Genomic DNA, 16402 nt, shown 5'->3' on the forward strand with positions numbered 1-16402 from the left:
CATTTGTAGACTGTAAACCTCCCTGAAAAGAAAAGATTTTAGTACCAGCAGATTGGTCATAGGGTTCTTCAGCCACAAATGAAAAAGGAACTGCCATACAGCTGCGCACACAAGGGGAAAAATTACTTATCACATATGGCACCAAAGGGTGGATATTAGCCATCTATAAATATTTAAGCTCACCTCATACAGCATCCTCCTTGACATATACGCAGAAATGTTTCAATGCCTTATAGCGCGACATACTTCTTATAAGATGGGAACTACTAAGGAGGAACATAAATAAATATAATTTATCTGTGCATCGCGAGAATCCACACTAAAGTGATGGCTGAATGGAATCTAACAGCCGATAACTTAGATGATTCCTTAAATGGCCATATATGAATGCTGGAGGGGAGGTGGCCAGGTGGGCACACCCTTACACGTGTGGTGAGTCTGTCCCAAGAGACAATGATTTTGGAATAAAGTATTGGCAGTCATAATGAAAATAATTGGTATCCAAATACCAGCTGACCAAGAAGTCAGCATCCTGGGTATGCGCCCTGCAGGATGAGAGGGAAGAATGCCCAGTAATTGCTGACAGGCTTATCAACTTCTGCTTATAGCAAGAATGACTATTGCTAAACATTGGAGACAAATGTAGAGACATAATGGCACATCTGGTACTGGCACACATGGACCACCATGGCCTCGGAAACGTTAAGAAGCCACGTGTATAAATACATAGCCTCATACGGGTCTGGCAACCAGTACTTTTGTATATGGAAGGGGGATGAAGAGAGTGGACATGTCCTGGTAGGCGACAGGCAATCTGTCTGTTTTGTCTAATAAAAAATATTATTTTAATGTGCAAAATCACAGAAGGGAATAGATGAGGTGGAAGGGATTAATAAAGACACAACAAATGTTTGATGAAATTTTATTGTGACATCTCTGGCAGAACAAAGTGCTTAGGCTCACTGTGTCAATGGGGAGGTGGTAGTTTTGATAATGTTACTATACTATGATGACAGTGCTGTTGTACCACTGCTATTGAATTTCTTCAAACGTTAATAAAACACATTTACTAAAATAATCCTATGCTTATCGGGAGGTGTTGTTTGAGCATAGACCAATGCCAACTTGTATGTCTTGCTAGCAAACCAGAAACTAATTTTGTGTTTTTTTTGCGGGCTCTTTGTATCGTGTAGGTCCTAAGCATCCATAGGATCTGCGCGTTTAGATAAAATAAACTATGGGATTGGTGTATAGACTGATTCCGGACCCCCCCAAAGGATATGTTAGCCTTTAGAACAGCTAGCTCACAGTGCCACCATAAGGCCCCTAACGTTACCAAGTAGCGAATAGTTTCTGGCAACTATCGAACATGACAACCCTTGATCCTTCAGAGATCGTGGAAACAGTACAGTATTTTTTGCTCAATCAATCACACTCACTTAGTCTCAGAGAGAAACACAGAATAAACGTTGGGGATGTTTTCAATAAATATTTATTGAACCAGAGTCATTCTAGAATAAAACAGGTGTGCCGCGCTAATCATTAGACCGAAGCAAAAGTAAAAGATTACAAGCACCCACAGAGTAAATAAAAGGTAGAATTCTACCATGGTGCTAAAACAGTGAATATATGCAGGCATATAAACATGACAGTAATCCTAAGATGCTAACCCTACCTAAGTGTACCTAGCATGTATGTAGGTGTAAAGCCAAGAATCCCCTAGGAAAGAGCCAACCGCATTACGAAGGACCCCATCTTGGTCACGAGTTGGACACCCTGCAAGGGATGTCAGACCACTGAGTGCTGGAGCTCTCCGTATCAGCGTGGAAGCGTCTGCTCTGTCTTTCTAATAAAAGTATGGATCTTTTATACCATAAAGATAGTGTTGGGGTTCCTACCACAATCGATATGTTGTGAGTAGGATTATGTAACTGAGCCTAAATCAATACCTGCAATTATGCAAAGTAGTTATTTTGCCCTAGGTTGAAGATGACCATGACTTTGATACAGAGTATGTTAATCCTGTTATGTACGTCATGTGCATGGAACTTTTCTGCGAATCCTCCTGCATAGTCAATGAGGCTAGTTCCGATCTACCTTTATTTAGCACATAAATGGGTAAAAGGTCAGTGCTAAACCATTATGCAAAGCAAGGTATCAGATCGGAAGAATTCTATCCACGGACCAGATCAGGCGAAATACTGTGATTTAACTGATCCCAGTTTTGGGACGTTCTTACATCCATTATTCGTGTTGAAGACCTACAATACAAATATTAGATGTCTTATACTCCTATGAGGTATATACCCATAAGGATCGCATCTGAATAGTTGATTGACCCTAGGGGGGCGGTTGACTCAAGCCGATAAGAAACGTATAAAAGGCTTTCTAGTGACTGTCTGTGAAGCAGCGGCTTGGGTTCATGTAAGAGAAATCCTGGCACAACATATAAAGGAGATTGTTTTCCATACAATAACTATTTTTTATATGTATATATACTTGGATTGGGATCTTATGATAAAATTCCTGAAGAAGGTGTTGGCTGTGTATTAGTGCCCACCGAAACGCGTTGATGCTTTAATGAGAGGAAATCATACAAAATCTGTGATGACAATGGTTTTGTGACTTATATATTTGGATTATTCTTCATTGTGGTGACAACTGATGGATCTTTGATTTGGTGATATCCTCGTTTTAATAGGATTTATTTGTCCTTCTTTTCTTTCCCAATTTGCATATGTACTGTGTTATATGATTATTGTTGATTTTATCTGTCATTAAGTTTAAAAAAAAAAACTTTTTTAATATTGTAAAAAAAATATTTTTTATATTATGTGTTATATATTTTGTGATATATGTGACTATATGTGAATTTTGAATAAATTTGTGTTAACATTTTTTTTTTTACTCGGTCCTTTTGATTACATTTTTGATGTCCATTCTCATCCTGTGAATGTGAGGATTGTGTGGATCATTGGTTGATGAAGTACATATATCCAAAGGAGGTTGGCTTTTGTGACTAAGGTCGTTACTGGTACCCCTCTCCTTTGGTCTTGGGGCCCTCTCTCTGTGTTATAAATGCAAAACAAGGTAGGACAAAGGTAGGTGAAAGATCATTTAGCTGCTTAGGCCTGCTTCGGGGTACATAGCACCCACTCCTCATCCGAAGGTCGATAAGGTCAACTAATGTTAAAAGCATGCTTGCTAAAAAGCATAAAAACATTGTCATAAAAACCAGTTTCTAAAAACATCTAAAACATGATATATGGAAAAAAAATGCTATTTTAAAGTTCTAGAAGTCCACTAAATAGTCAATATATGATCAGACCAACCAAGCACATTGAAAGCCAGGGTGCCCTGTGAGAGCAGAAAAATAAATCAAAAGCGATGTTTTCTCATTCCAATTTGGCTTGTTTTAGAGAAAGGGCTGAATTTTTTCCCTTCACACGGAGAACCAAATGTTTGTGTCCTGTTTGGAAGACGCAACATCACTGTCGTTCACATTTGCAGACGACGGTCCCTGTAAGACCTCTTGTATCAGGTCAATGGAGCTAAGGTGATTTTCTTCAGTTCCCACAGCAGCCATTGAGGAAGCACTTTATACCTGTGAGCCTGTTGTAGAGCCGTTGTCCGTTCAACAGGAGCTGAAGCATCCTGTTGAGGCTCCAAGAATGCCGTCATTAACATGGGAATACGCTCTGGACACTGATACACGTGGGCCTTTAAGGAGTCCAGTAGTACATCTATGTCCGGTGGCCCAACCGTTAGAAGGGTCAGACATATGTCCATCACGCATTCGTATCTGCAGAATATGCAGCGGAACACAGGGAAAATGCAGTCAATCCAGACTGGTCTGAACGATGGGAACCAATGCTCGCTTAGCTGCATAAGTCGAGGTGTGCCCAGATGGAGTACCATGCGTTCACGGCAATACTGCATCATTAGTGCTTTTCCCATCTCTCGAGGAACTGGGCGTAGCATGAAAATTAAAACCAGGATACCCACTACAAGTAGTAGGATCGGCAGAAGCCCCCCTAAACGCTTCCTGATACGGAGTGTATAAATGCTGGAATAACTCGAAGATTGTCTGAAAGGTGCTCAATAGTCCAGAACCTATGATTTTAAACAGGTGCACGATCCCCCTCGTATCAGACATGTTAAAGATACAATGAACCATTTCCCCAAAATGGAGTGGGAAGTTCGTACGGACTAGTGATTGTATCTCCGATAAAGACCTTGCAACCTGGAGAGCAAAAGTCTCTCGGTCTGAAGTTCAGGCCACATCTTTCTGCAAAAGCATGGCTTTCAGTCTGCTCATAGAAACAAACCGTATAAAGGAAACATTCAATGAAGGCCATAGTGTTGCCTCCCTAACTGAGTGGGTTGGTGGAAACAATACTTGCATAAAACAAGTAACACTGGAACTTACTTTAAATTGATCTGGGAAGCCTGGTACCATCCCACAACAGCCTTGATCATTCAGCGTCAAATTCCCCCCCATTCAAAAGCAACTCAATCACCGGATGAATCACAGCAGCTGAGGAACCCTTCAAGTGACATGACAAGTTAGCAACTGAAGCATTACAGGCTCTTTGAAGCGAAATGTCTTTTCAATCTAGGGAACCACTTAAGGCATTTTCACAGTTTGAACATATTCCTGCATCTAAATCTGTACGGTAATTCCCAGTACTCATGTATGTATCCGTCTCCCATCGCTTCATATTTACCTACCTGGTGACACTGTAGACAGTATTGAAATTGGAATGTCGTGACTAGCAGTGTAATATAGCCATGGATTAACCATTCTGTGGAAGGTGACTCAGCCACAGTGAAAGGTAATTGGTCCAATTTCTCAATTTACAACATGATATATTTTGCATCTCTTTGTGCCATTACCACCTGTCTCTCCTTTAGATTGTATACCGAGAATAGTCTTGTACTGTTGATGTAACGCCAGGGCAAGTGGCTAGATTACAATGATTGTAGCGTCCAGCTTAATAATAGAATGGATCGCAATTGTCAATGTTGAAGAATATCAATAAACAACGAAGCCAGTGTATAATAAGGGGGCACTCAAATCAATGTGGTACATCAATCAATCGAGCCACAAACCTCAGATTCCCTGTGAACCGTTATGTTCATTTGGAATATGCTTGGCAACAACAGAATAATACCCAGTGGGTATGAAAAGCCCTCACTCACCAACCTGGTCGGTGACATGCTTCATCATCGGGCTTCCACTGGGACGACCGAATGTCATCCCAGTGTGCTGCGACGCCAGGTTACTGCGGAGCTGGGTTGGTTGTGTGGGGAAAGTGAATTTAAAATAACCAATTAAGTCAAAAAAGAAACTTTATTAATTTTGCTTAAAAGGCAAGAAATAAAAAGGAGTGAGGGTCAAAAAAATCGAAGACCTGGTTCACTCCGTGGCGGTCAACATGTTTCTGCCTCAGAGATTGTTAATCGGGCATTCGTCAGGACCAGGGGGGGATGTGCGTAGACCCGGTGGTGTGCACGCTCTAAGGTACACCCAACCGTGGGCTAATGTGTGAAAAATCAAAAAAAGCACACTAAATAGTGTGACCTCCGCCAGATAAGTTAATGTGGGGAGAGGAACGAGTTTACTCTGATGGTTACAATTGACAAACAAACACAAAGACAAAACATAAAAGAATCATTAATGTCTGTCACACAAAACGGGCTCAATTGATCAGCACAATAAAACTGATGTGCTCAAAGGACAAGTGAGTGCCTTTAGGTCTACCACAGGTGCAGAAAATTGTGAGAAATTGTGCACCTAGGTATAGTAAAATATAGGTGTAAGGACAATGGTTCGTCGTCCTCTCAGTAGTGACTAGAAGTCAATGATCGGAACGCAGGTGAAATGTAGTGGTGACACTCAATGCGTAAAATCGCGCTAGGGATAGAGTTGACTGCACGCGATGCTTATATGCAGAAGAAAAGGGGACGGGTCTTACAACGAGGCCTGTCCGTTGGAAGCCTCATGGGTCCCGGTAGGGGGGTAGGAGCAATATGGCACACCCTGCATCAAAGAGGAGAAGGAAGAAGGACAGAGTTCGTGTCAGTATCACGAACAAGTGAGAAAGCGAAAAATCGCTTACCTTGTTGGTTGAGGAGCGGTTTAGTATTACTTACGCCCTTGCTGCTCTCAACCCGCGTTATGCCTAAACAGCCTCTTGCTGCCGGGCCCGGAGAGTAATGCACCTTGAGCGGGCGTGTTCTTAAAAGGGACCTCGAGGTGAATCCCCGGCGAAGTGGAGAGATGAGAGCTTGACCCTGATAGGGTGAGTAGCTCAGGCTCGCTAGCTGATTGGCCCATAGGGAGCCAATCAGAGCGGCGAAAACGAGAAAGGCAAGAGAGTTCGTTGCGCTTAGTAGCGATGGCAACGAAGGGATCGGAGTGTGAAGTACCGTCAAACTTTATTGACACCAGCGCTATGGGGGTCTGAACAGACCGAAAGCAAAACCCCGTGCGTGTGCAGCTTAGCTTAAGTAAAGAAACGGATACCTTAGACCGTTATTGGCACATGAACTGGGGAGTCTAAACGGACCAGAAACAAAGCCCCGTGTGTGTGCAACTCAGCTTAAGTACAGAAACGAAGGTGAAATTGACTGGAGTGATGTTATGGGCACGCGCTGGAATTCAGAGATATCTGATAATGCGTGCATGGACGACCAGTGGTGAATCATATTTAGCAATGGAACAAAAAGATTACCAATTCGTAATCAATTTAGAAGTAATCAATTAAGACGACATATACCCCTAGGCCAAATGGTGTTGGCAGATGGTGGAGAATGTTGGTAAAAATAGGGGGTATTATTTATAGTGAGTGGTGATAAACAAGAAAGTGGGGGACATTAAAGGATATTACCCCAAGGGACATTGTCATTGAGTCCGTGGAGGCTAGTCCCCAAACGGTACACCCACCTCTGTTCCCTTTCGAACAGCACTTTGGGGATGTTATAACCGCTTGATATCTCTTCTATCACTGTCCATCTCAGATCGTTGGTAGTGTGGTTTGCAGAGAGAAAATGTTCGCTCATTCTGGTTGTGGTGCGTTTGCACCTAATGTTACTGCGGTGTTCACATATCCGGAGTCGCACCTTTCGTGTCGTCATCCCTACATATCGTAGGTCGCAGGGGCAGGTAATGAGGTAGACCACATTCATAGTGTTGCAATTTGTGTGGCCCCTTTGGGTCCAGGTCTTGTTAGGTTCTAGCTCAAGGGTTTTGCTATGTGTGGTCAGGTGGCATACACTGCAGTCAGAGCAGGGGAAATGCCCAGTGACCTTAGGGAGGCCCCAAGCTTCCGTTATAGATCTCATTGGGGTTTCACGTGGCAACAGTGGTCGTGTGTGTACTAGATTGTTGCGGAGGCTTTGTGCGCGTTTAAATGAGAAGAGGGGTTTGTCCCAGTTGCGGTTTGCGCTGTTAATTATACCCCAATGTTTGTTGATGGTCTTTTTGAGTTGATTAGAAAGGGAACAGTATGTGGTGACACACGTAAGTGGGATAGAGGCAGTATCCTTTGTGTAGTCTGTTAGGAGTACATCCCTCTGTTGGTTTCTTGCACGTTTGTAGCTTCTGGATAGGAGGGGTGAGGGATACCCTCTCATACTCAGTTTAGTAGTTAGATCCTGAGATTGGCTCTTGAAATCACTCAGGGTGGTGCAATTCCGACGTAAGCGGAGATATTGTCCGTAGGGTAGATTTTCCCTTAGTGGACGCGGGTGAAAACTGGTGAATTCGAGGAGATTGTTTCTTGAGGTGGGTTTGTAATAGGTCCTGGTTTGAAAGGACCCTCGTACTTTTGTTATCACCACGTCCAGAAATACAACCTCAGTGTCGTCATATGTATGGGTGAACCTCAGATGTGGGTTCAGGGTATTGATCCATTGTAGGAAGGATTGGAGGGTATTGTCACTACCTTGCCAGATCAGGAGCACATCATCAATGTAGCGCTTCCATAGGGCTATGGAAGAGCGATAGGGGTTTGAATTAGGGAGGATGAACTTCTGTTCAAAAGCATAGACGTACAGTCCCGCTACACTTGGAGCAAAGGTACTCCCCATGGAAGTACCCGTGGTTTGGAGGAAGAGTTGACCCTTGAACTCAAAGAAGTTTCTCTTCAAGGCTAGAGTGGCACACTGTAACACGAACTCTTTAGTTGTGTGGTATTCCCAGGGAATCGAGTCTAGAGATTCTTCCAGGACCCTGATGGTTTCGTCCTGGGGAATGCTTGTGTATAAGCTCTCTATGTCCAACGTTGCCAGTATAGTGTGTTCTGAACATGTCGTGTTATTGAGTAATTTCAGAAGGTCCTTTGTATCCTTTAGATAGGTGGTCGATTTCTGGACCAAAGGTTTTAAAAAATGGTCACAGAACTGGGAAAGAGGTTCAAGCAGAGAGTCGATCCCCGAGACAATGGGACGTCCGGGTGGAGGGACTCTCTCTTTATGAATTTTAGGGAGTGTATAAAAGTAGGGGGTCTTCCCCGGGCCTTCTGTAAGGAATCGTGCTTCGGCTCTGGTAATGACACCCTGTGTTTGTGCCTCTTCGACCACATTAAAGATCTCTCTTTTTAGCCCCTCAGATGGATCATTGGGCAGTGGTGTATAGTTGAGGCGGTCGTTCAGTAGGCGGAGGCATTCCTGATCGTAATCGGTAGAGTTGAGGAGCACCACCGCGCCTCCCTTGTCTGCTGGTTTTATAGTCAGGGTTTTGTCCGCACGGAGAGAGGTGATCGCTCTATACTCTTCCGCTCTCAAATTTTTAAAGGTAGTTGGGCTGATAGTATTCTCAATTTCAGAAAAGACTGCTCTTTCGAAGGTAGTGATCTCCACAGGGATAGTGTGTGGAGGGGGATTGAAAGTCGACGGTGGTCGGAAGGGGGTATCCCCTACGTCCAGGTCGTTATCATTGTTCACTCGACTTTCGAAAAAAGCTTTGAGTTTGAGCTTCCTAAAAAATGCTGCCAATTCGCAGTGAAGGCGAAATTTGTCAGGGCGGGCTGAAGGAACAAAACCCAATCCCTTTTCCAAAACCGACCTCTCAGGGTCTGTCAAGGTCTTATTTGACAAATTGACGATCAGGCTGTTGAAGTGCTCGGTCCCGAGGCCAGCAGTTCCTGGGCTTGTTTGCTCCGTGTGTGGTTTCCCACTGGATCGTCTTGTACCCAGTGTACTCTTTGGTTGTTCCCTCTCCGCCGGCCTTTTCCCCTTTGGCCCCTCTCTAAAAAATGGGGCTGTGGAAAGGGGTTGGGGGGGTACATTGGGGAAGTAAACCCTGGATTCCAACCCATCTGCGGACCAAATGGGTAATTGAAAGGTATGGGTTGTGGGCCCATAGCACCTTGTTGTTGGGGGAAGCTTACCCAGGGCGCTTGATTAAGGAAGGGACGTGACCTTCCTCTTTGTCTACCCCTTCTTGATGGTCTGGTGCTGCCGCTGCTTGAGCCACTGCTGTTTGAGGAATCATCGTCTGTCCCGTAGGAGTTCATTTCGGTCCTACGTGTGGACACAAAGGCCGGGTCAGCATACGGGTATACTTTGTTAAATTCAAATTTTTTGAGGTCTTTCTGAAATTGGTTAATCTTACTTTGTGTGAGGTTGTCTTTGTACTCGTTGATGTCCTTGTTAAGTTCATCAAGTCTTTTTTTGAAACCAGTGAGTGTGGCTTTGAATTGTGTTTCAGTTTGAGTAATCTCAATCATAATCGCCTCAGAAAGTCGGACGGCTGTTTTAATGATTAAGACTAACCAGTCTCTAGTACAGTGCCATGCTATCATAGCCCAGTCTTTTCTGAATGTGGGATCCTCCAGAAAGATGCGTGGGGCGTTGGTGACTAGTAAGCCCCATTTTTTAGAGAGGGGCCAAAGGGGAAAAGGCCGGCGGAGAGGGAACAACCAAAGAGTACACTGGGTACAAGACGATCCAGTGGGAAACCACACACGGAGCAAACAAGCCCAGGAACTGCTGGCCTCGGGACCGAGCACTTCAACAGCCTGATCGTCAATTTGTCAAATAAGACCTTGACAGACCCTGAGAGGTCGGTTTTGGAAAAGGGATTGGGTTTTGTTCCTTCAGCCCGCCCTGACAAATTTCGCCTTCACTGCGAATTGGCAGCATTTTTTAGGAAGCTCAAACTCAAAGCTTTTTTCGAAAGTCGAGTGAACAATGATAACGACCTGGACGTAGGGGATACCCCCTTCCGACCACCGTCGACTTTCAATCCCCCTCCACACACTATCCCTGTGGAGATCACTACCTTCGAAAGAGCAGTCTTTTCTGAAATTGAGAATACTATCAGCCCAACTACCTTTAAAAATTTGAGAGCGGAAGAGTATAGAGCGATCACCTCTCTCCGTGCGGACAAAACCCTGACTATAAAACCAGCAGACAAGGGAGGCGCGGTGGTGCTCCTCAACTCTACCGATTACGATCAGGAATGCCTCCGCCTACTGAACGACCGCCTCAACTATACACCACTGCCCAATGATCCATCTGAGGGGCTAAAAAGAGAGATCTTTAATGTGGTCGAAGAGGCACAAACACAGGGTGTCATTACCAGAGCCGAAGCACGATTCCTTACAGAAGGCCCGGGGAAGACCCCCTACTTTTATACACTCCCTAAAATTCATAAAGAGAGAGTCCCTCCACCCGGACGTCCCATTGTCTCGGGGATCGACTCTCTGCTTGAACCTCTTTCCCAGTTCTGTGACCATTTTTTAAAACCTTTGGTCCAGAAATCGACCACCTATCTAAAGGATACAAAGGACCTTCTGAAATTACTCAATAACACGACATGTTCAGAACACACTATACTGGCAACGTTGGACATAGAGAGCTTATACACAAGCATTCCCCAGGACGAAACCATCAGGGTCCTGGAAGAATCTCTAGACTCGATTCCCTGGGAATACCACACAACTAAAGAGTTCGTGTTACAGTGTGCCACTCTAGCCTTGAAGAGAAACTTCTTTGAGTTCAAGGGTCAACTCTTCCTCCAAACCACGGGTACTTCCATGGGGAGTACCTTTGCTCCAAGTGTAGCGGGACTGTACGTCTATGCTTTTGAACAGAAGTTCATCCTCCCTAATTCAAACCCCTATCGCTCTTCCATAGCCCTATGGAAGCGCTACATTGATGATGTGCTCCTGATCTGGCAAGGTAGTGACAATACCCTCCAATCCTTCCTACAATGGATCAATACCCTGAACCCACATCTGAGGTTCACCCATACATATGACGACACTGAGGTTGTATTTCTGGACGTGGTGATAACAAAAGTACGAGGGTCCTTTCAAACCAGGACCTATTACAAACCCACCTCAAGAAACAATCTCCTCGAATTCACCAGTTTTCACCCGCGTCCACTAAGGGAAAATCTACCCTACGGACAATATCTCCGCTTACGTCGGAATTGCACCACCCTGAGTGATTTCAAGAGCCAATCTCAGGATCTAACTACTAAACTGAGTATGAGAGGGTATCCCTCACCCCTCCTATCCAGAAGCTACAAACGTGCAAGAAACCAACAGAGGGATGTACTCCTAACAGACTACACAAAGGATACTGCCTCTATCCCACTTACGTGTGTCACCACATACTGTTCCCTTTCTAATCAACTCAAAAAGACCATCAACAAACATTGGGGTATAATTAACAGCGCAAACCGCAACTGGGACAAACCCCTCTTCTCATTTAAACGCGCACAAAGCCTCCGCAACAATCTAGTACACACACGACCACTGTTGCCACGTGAAACCCCAATGAGATCTATAACGGAAGCTTGGGGCCTCCCTAAGGTCACTGGGCATTTCCCCTGCTCTGACTGCAGTGTATGCCACCTGACCACACATAGCAAAACCCTTGAGCTAGAACCTAACAAGACCTGGACCCAAAGGGGCCACACAAATTGCAACACTATGAATGTGGTCTACCTCATTACCTGCCCCTGCGACCTACGATATGTAGGGATGACGACACGAAAGGTGCGACTCCGGATATGTGAACACCGCAGTAACATTAGGTGCAAACGCACCACAACCAGAATGAGCGAACATTTTCTCTCTGCAAACCACACTACCAACGATCTGAGATGGACAGTGATAGAAGAGATATCAAGCGGTTATAACATCCCCAAAGTGCTGTTCGAAAGGGAACAGAGGTGGGTGTACCGTTTGGGGACTAGCCTCCACGGACTCAATGACAATGTCCCTTGGGGTAATATCCTTTAATGTCCCCCACTTTCTTGTTTATCACCACTCACTATAAATAATACCCCCTATTTTTACCAACATTCTCCACCATCTGCCAACACCATTTGGCCTAGGGGTATATGTCGTCTTAATTGATTACTTCTAAATTGATTACGAATTGGTAATCTTTTTGTTCCATTGCTAAATATGATTCACCACTGGTCGTCCATGCACGCATTATCAGATATCTCTGAATTCCAGCGCGTGCCCATAACATCACTCCAGTCAATTTCACCTTCGTTTCTGTACTTAAGCTGAGTTGCACACACACGGGGCTTTGTTTCTGGTCCGTTTAGACTCCCCAGTTCATGTGCCAATAACGGTCTAAGGTATCCGTTTCTTTACTTAAGCTAAGCTGCACACGCACGGGGTTTTGCTTTCGGTCTGTTCAGACCCCCATAGCGCTGGTGTCAATAAAGTTTGACGGTACTTCACACTCCGATCCCTTCGTTGCCATCGCTACTAAGCGCAACGAACTCTCTTGCCTTTCTCGTTTTCGCCGCTCTGATTGGCTCCCTATGGGCCAATCAGCTAGCGAGCCTGAGCTACTCACCCTATCAGGGTCAAGCTCTCATCTCTCCACTTCGCCGGGGATTCACCTCGAGGTCCCTTTTAAGAACACGCCCGCTCAAGGTGCATTACTCTCCGGGCCCGGCAGCAAGAGGCTGTTTAGGCATAACGCGGGTTGAGAGCAGCAAGGGCGTAAGTAATACTAAACCGCTCCTCAACCAACAAGGTAAGCGATTTTTCGCTTTCTCACTTGTTCGTGATACTGACACGAACTCTGTCCTTCTTCCTTCTCCTCTTTGATGCAGGGTGTGCCATATTGCTCCTACCCCCCTACCGGGACCCATGAGGCTTCCAACGGACAGGCCTCGTTGTAAGACCCGTCCCCTTTTCTTCTGCATATAAGCATCGCGTGCAGTCAACTCTATCCCTAGCGCGATTTTACGCATTGAGTGTCACCACTACATTTCACCTGCGTTCCGATCATTGACTTCTAGTCACTACTGAGAGGACGACGAACCATTGTCCTTACACCTATATTTTACTATACCTAGGTGCACAATTTCTCACAATTTACTGCACCTGTGGTAGACCTAAAGGCACTCACTTGTCCTTTGAGCACATCAGTTTTATTGTGCTGATCAATTGAGCCCGTTTTGTGTGACAGACATTAATGATTCTTTTATGTTTTGTCTTTGTGTTTGTTTGTCAATTGTAACCATCAGAGTAAACTCGTTCCTCTCCCCACATTAACTTATCTGGCGGAGGTCACACTATTTAGTGTGCTTTTTTTGATTTTTCACACATTAGCCCACGGTTGGGTGTACCTTAGAGCGTGCACACCACCGGGTCTACGCACATCCCCCCCTGGTCCTGACGAATGCCCGATTAACAATCTCTGAGGCAGAAACATGTTGACCGCCACGGAGTGAACCAGGTCTTCGATTTTTTTGACCCTCACTCCTTTTTATTTCTTGCCTTTTAAGCAAAATTAATAAAGTTTCTTTTTTGACTTAATTGGTTATTTTAAATTCACTTTCCCCACACAACCAACCCAGCTCCGCAGTAACCTGGCGTCGCAGCACACTGGGATGACATTCGGTCGTCCCAGTGGAAGCCCGATGATGAAGCATGTCACCGACCAGGTTGGTGAGTGAGGGCTTTTCATACCCACTGGGTATTATTCTGTTGTTGCCAAGCATATTCCAAATGAACATAACGGTTCACAGGGAATCTGAGGTTTGTGGCTCGATTGATTGATGTACCACATTGATTTGAGTGCCCCCTTATTATACACTGGCTTCGTTGTTTATTGATATTTAACCGAGGGGACTAGCCGTGTTGATCCCTTCCTCTCCTGTTGTTTTTGAATGTTGAAGAATAGGCATATCCTGTTCCATTATATCTATAGCAAAGGGCACAATGTTGCCCAGTGAATAAATCCTGGATGATAGTGTGGTCATACCATTGTCAACCACTGCCTAAGCCTTTTCTAGGTTAACCCTATCAATCTCGCATAGTCTCTCAGTCCTCCTGTTGAGAGATTTTCCATAGCTTGTTGTAAATAGCATACAAAAAGCGCATGCGACGTGGCTTCTGGGGACCTAACAAAAAATCCCTATGAGCCATGCCTTATGAGAAAATAGTTAAGTTTTGTTTCACCTGGGACAGTGTCGAGATGTTCAGCCACTGTAGGCATAACTTCCCAACACTGTAAGATGTCAACCCCTGTGTGTTCTGTGTGTTCATAGTTCTAGTCAGACCTATGGGTACTAAACCCTTCGGTGTTACCCCTGAATCTTGACTGACCCCTATTTGTATCGATGGGCAAAATCAACCATCCCTGTCAATTAGGGTGTGATGAATTGTACAAACCATTTTATAGTATGGCATCTTATGCATCCTCACTGTGTAGTGTACAGTTTTGCCATCTCTCAAAGTGTGTAAGTAAGGGAATCTGAGGGGTGTTCAAGTCCTTGATCTTGGCTAGCCCAAGACAGGTATTCTGTTGCACTGTGTCGTTGTGGAAAATCATTTTGATGTGGTATGAGGCATGCTCTAAATAAGGCCTCAGTTCCCTGAACTTGACATTTTCTAGCCCCCCAGACAGATTTTGTGTCTATAGTGTCCTACCAGAAAGTCAAAACTATGTACAGACAGTTGGACAATAAAGGAAGTAGAGTATATCTGCTTAGTGTTAGTGAGCATAATTTTCTTTGCAGGTGTAGGTGCAAGCTTGTAGTAATAAGAGGTCGGGTCTGAATTGTTAAATCCAGAAAAATTAGCAAACTAATGTGCAAATGTTGTTGAACTACCTTTCAGTGGTATTGGGCAATGTCCCCATTGATGGTAAGTGAAAACATTACGTGAGATTATTGCTTTATGCAAAAAATGGTGACCATAGTGTTGGTAACAAAACATGGTGTAAAAATTTGATGTACCATCATACAATTCGTCATTTGAAAATGCAGCTGATTGTTCTAAATCAGATAGCATAGTATGCACAGTTTCAATGTCCCAATCATCACAACAAAATCCTCGCCAACTCTAGCAACTCCAAGGAACTCTTCTCTGTCATCCAGGAATTCACCAATCCCTGCTCGAAGCCACAGACATCACTCCCTCCAGGACTTTTGCGACAAGCTTGGATTCTACTTCCACCTGAAGATCAAAAACCTCTACAGCAACTTTGTCAATCATACACCCGACTCCGCAGCCGACTCTCCTTCCAGCCACAACAGCCAGCCTACCATCTCCACCTGGACACCGATTATGGCAGAAGAGACCACCTCGACCATGAAGGGCATTCACTCCGGGGACCCCACGACCCCTGCCCACCGCAGATCTACCACAGAGCCGCCACCGCTATCGCGCCCGAACTGCAACGCACCATTAACACCACCTTTGAAACCGGCACCTTCCCAGATGGCTGGAAACTCGCAGAAGTCAGGCCCCTGCTCAAGAACCCATCAGAGAGACCCCACGGACCTCAAGAACTACCGACCCATCTCGCTTCTTCCCTTTGCTGATAACGTAGCGGAGAAAACAGTCAACGCGGAACTGATGAGATTCAACTAAAACACCGTCCTCGACCCGTCTCAATCCAGATTCCTGAGCAACCACAGCACCAAGACCGCCCTATTCGCGGCCACAGACGACATCCGCGCCCTCCTCGACCAATGCCACACCGCAGCCCTGATCCTACTCGACCTATCAGCGGATTTCAACACCGTCTCCCAACGCACACTCGTGACCAGACTACACGATGCTGGCATACAAGGAACCGCCCTCGACTGGATCCGATCATTTCTCACCGGCAGAAGCCAAAGGATCGGATTTTTGCCCTTCCTCTCCGACCCCACGGAAATCACCTGCGGGGTCCCACAGGAGTCAGCACTCAGCCCCATCATCTTCAACGTCTACATGGTCCACCTCGCCGCCATCGTCCGACAACACGGCCTCAGCATTGAATCCTACTCCGACGACACCCAGCTCATCCTCTCCCTCACCCAGGACCCCACCACAGGCAGACTCAAATTCCAAAAAGGAATGCAGGACTTCGCGACCTGGATGACCAACTGCTGCCTAAAGCTCATCTCTGAGAAAACAGAAGT

This window comes from Triturus cristatus, chromosome 8 (assembly GCF_964204655.1).
Source record: "Triturus cristatus chromosome 8, aTriCri1.1, whole genome shotgun sequence".
NCBI lineage: Eukaryota > Metazoa > Chordata > Amphibia > Caudata > Salamandridae > Triturus > Triturus cristatus.